This window comes from Otolemur garnettii, unplaced genomic scaffold (assembly GCF_000181295.1).
Source record: "Otolemur garnettii isolate 467f Iridium unplaced genomic scaffold, OtoGar3 scaffold00117, whole genome shotgun sequence".
Taxonomy (NCBI): Eukaryota; Metazoa; Chordata; class Mammalia; order Primates; family Galagidae; genus Otolemur; species Otolemur garnettii.
This window is the reverse complement of record NW_003852512.1, coordinates 3,285,511-3,289,354: the sequence shown is the minus strand read 5'-3', so window position 1 is coordinate 3,289,354 and position 3,844 is coordinate 3,285,511. Positions and strand designations below refer to the sequence as shown.

Sequence of the window (3,844 nt, the reverse complement as noted above, 5' to 3'; positions counted from 1 at the left end):
ATCAGTCCTAGTTTGGCCCCCCTAGGGTTACCAAGGGGCAGGTGAATGACAGCAGTGGCATGGAGCACAAGAGTGGCCGAGTCAGTCCTACTTTAGCCCTGCCAAGGCAATGGGGGGGGCGAGCAGGGGAACGGCGGCAGCCTGATCAATCCTCATTTGGCCCCACCAGTGCAGCCAGGGGGGCAGAAGAATGGCAGCAGCCAGATCAGTCCTAGTTCGGCCCCACCGGGGCAACTGGGGGGAAGGGGAACGGCAGCAGCCAGAACAGTCCTTGATCGGCCCCACTGGGGCAACTGGGGGAGAGGGGAATAGCAGCTGCTGTGCGGGGAATGTGTGCAGCCAGGTCAGTCTTAGTTTGGCCCCGCCAGGGCAACCAGGGGACAGGGGAACTGCTGCAGCTAGATTAGTCCTAATTCAGCCCTGCCAGAGCAACTGGGGGCAAGGGCAAAGGAACAGGAGTGGTGGTGCAGGGCACGACTGCAACCAGATCAGTCCTAATTCACCCTGCTGAGGCAACTGTGGGGCAGTGGAACAGCAGCAGCTGGATCAGTCCTAGTTCACCCACTCTGGGGCAGGGGAATGGGAAGCAGAGGACTCCTCCGCTGCCACCCACTGGATGCGTGTGGCACTAGCTAGCCAATCTGGTCCCTCCTGGCGCAGAAGCCCAGAGCGGGGAACTCCTAGGCCACTGCCCATGGGATGCACATGGCTCTAGCAAACAGTTCTGGACCCACCCAGAGTGGGAGCCTGGAGCATGGAGCAGGGATCTCCTCTGCCGCCCATGGGGCACACATGGCTCTAGCAAGTAGTTCTGTGCCTGCCTGGAGCTGGGGGCTCCTCTGTGGCCACTCACCACCATCAGGAGGCATGTGGCTCTAGCAAGCAGTTCTGGGGCCCACTTTGTACCTGTATTTGTGTTCTTAAATGTTCTTCCTTTGATTTACAGCTTGCTGGGCCTGACCAGATTGGGACTCCTCTGCCAGCCCCTGTGGGTGAGCAAGCAATTTTGGGCCTGCCCAGAATAGAGAACTCCTCCGTAGCCACCACCCGTGGCTCTAGCAAACAGTCCTGGGCCCCCCCTGGAGGGGGGATTATTCCTCCACTGCCTGCAGGGCACACGTTGCTCTAGCAAGCAGTTCTAGGCCTGCGCGGAATGGAGGGCTCCTCCGCAGCCACCCATGGGACATGCACAGCTCTAGAAAGCAGATCTGGGCTTGCCTGGAGCGGGGGACACCTTCACCACTGCCTGCAGGGCCACATGGCTCTAGAAAGCAGTTCTGGGTCCGCCCACAGAGGCAGACTCCTCCACCAGCCCCTGTGGGGCACACGGGACTCTAGAAAGCAGTTCTGGGCTGCCCAGAGTGGGGGACTCCTCTTCCAGCCCCCGTGGAGCACCTGTGGCTCTAGCAAGCAGTTCTGGGCCCACCCAGAGCAGAGGACTCCTCTGCCACTGCCCACAGGACATGTGTGGCTCTAGCAAGCAGTTCTGGGCCTGCCCCTAGTTGGGGACTCCTCTGCCGCTTCCCCAAGGCATGCACATGGCTCTAGCAAGCAGTTATGAGCCTGCCTGAAGTGGGGGGGGGCTCCTACACTGCCCCCGCAGGGCCCATGTGGCTCTAGCAAACAGTTATAGGCCTGCCAGGAGCAGTGGGCTCCTCTGGCACCAACTGCAGCACTTGCAGCTCTAGGAGTGGAGGACTCCACTGCCACCACTGGTGGTGGGTTTTGTACCTTTTGATTGTATTTTGGGGTCACAGCTCACCTCAGCAAAGTTGTTTTGGGTTCTTCAATCTTCTCTCTTGACTCAGCTCCAAACCATCAGCTTACTTGCCAGACTTCTGTCCTTTAAGTCTCCTTCTGGATGAGAGCCTCTGTGGGAAGCTGGCTGCAGTCCGCCATCTTGGCTCTGCCCACTCCCTCTAATCTTATTTTTTGATCCAGTCAACAATTTGTCTTTTCATTGGTGTATTTGGACCACTGACATTTAAAGTAATTATTGTTATAGTTGGATTACTATCTACCATATTTGGTACTGTGTTCTCTTTATAGCCCTTATTCTTTGTTCCTATTTTTATCTTCCACTCTTTTTCTGTCTTTTATTGGTTTATCTGAACATTTTATATGTTTCTGTTTTCTTTTCTATCTTAGCATATTAATCACACTTCATTTTTTTTACTTTTTTTTTTTTCTGTAGAGACTACCCCAGTGTTTGCAATATACATGTATGACTAATCCAAGTCTACCTTTGAATTACACTACACTGCTTCATGGGTAGTACCAATGCTTTATAATAACAATATGTTCTTAATATCTCCCCTCTGTCCCTTATATCATTGCTGTCATTCATTCCATTTATCCATAAACTACAGTCATCTGAGTTTTTGATCTATACCATTTTCTTTCTCTCTAAAGAACTTCTAACATTTCTTGCTATGAAGGTGTAGGGCAACACATTCTCTTAATTTCTGTTCATCTGAGAATTTCTACTTCACTTTGAAAAATAATTCTTCAAGATACAGAACTTTGGGTTAGTGATATTTTTCCTTCATCATTTTAAATATTTCGATTTACTTTCTTGCTCAAATGCTTTCTGAGGAGAGGTTAGATGTAATTCTTATATTTACATTTCTATAGTTAAGGCATTTTTTCCTCTCTAGTTTCTTTCAAGATTTTTTTCTTCATCTTCAATTTTCTGATGATTGAACATGATATGTCTAGAAGGTGTGGTGTGTGTGTGTGTGTATGTGTGTGCACACATACACATATGTGGGTGTGTATTTGGTTCTTGTCCTATGTGGTGTTTGTTCTCTGAACTTCCTAGACTTGTGGTTTGGTATCTGACATTAATTTAGGGAAATTCTTAGTCATTAGAACTTCAAATATTGTTGCTGTTCCTTTCTCTTTTTCTTTTCTTCCTGGTGTTCCCAGTAAACATGTTACACCTACTGTAGTTGCCCCACATTTCTTAGATATTCTATTACTTTTTATCAGCCTTTTTCTTTTCTTTTTTTCTTTTTTTTTTTTTTTTTACTTTTCCACTTTGGAAGTTTTTATTTGTACACACTCAAGCTCAAGTTTTTCCTCAGCTCTGTCTAGTCTACATATGAGCCCATCAAAATCATTATTCCTTGCTCTCCCTCCCTCCCAGGTCTTACACCAGGAAACTACCTGATCCAGCTGCAGGCTGGCAGCCAGGGAGGATAAAAGGCCCCCACTGGGGGCTCCTTGTCCTCAGTGTTGGGTCCTAAGACATGCCATCCAGGCTGGCAGTCCAGATGGCAGCCCAGCCTCAACAAGACACATGGGCTCTGGGGGCAGACTTTCTAGGCTATAAGGTGAGGCAGAGATTTATGTCTGCAGCGTTGGCCCAGAGGTGGGCCAGCTGCTAACCCATTGCACCAAGCCACATGGGCAGCTGGAGATAAGTTCAAGATCCACTTCCAATGTACCTTCTCTGATCTGGTGGCTCACCTACATATGAACCCAGGCTCAGCCCAGAAACTGCTACACCCAGGTCTCTGATGAACTTTCCTAAGGGGGCCCCAGCTGGGGCCACCTGGGGCCTTCTTTGCTGTATGTGCTGAGAGTGTCAACAAGAAGATGGACCCACTGGTGGGACAAGTGCAGTCTGGATGGCACCCTACCTGGAGACACGCTGGCTGACTGTATCCACAGCAATGGGGGCTGGGCAGAGTTCACAGGTCTATACTGTGATGGGGCCCTGGAGGAGGTAGGTTGTCTGCTGAAGGGGAACTGGGCATCAGTGAAGACAGTGCTGATGGGGGGCCGGGGCATGGCCCTGGGAGCCCTGGTAACTATAAGGGCCTTTTTTGCTAGCAAGTGA

General features: G+C 50.3%; 1 pseudogene; it reads left to right on the top strand.

Annotated features, from left to right (window-relative positions):
• The first annotated feature begins 3,275 nt into the window (after positions 1-3,275).
• On the top strand, positions 3,276-3,844 carry LOC100942107 (annotated as a pseudogene).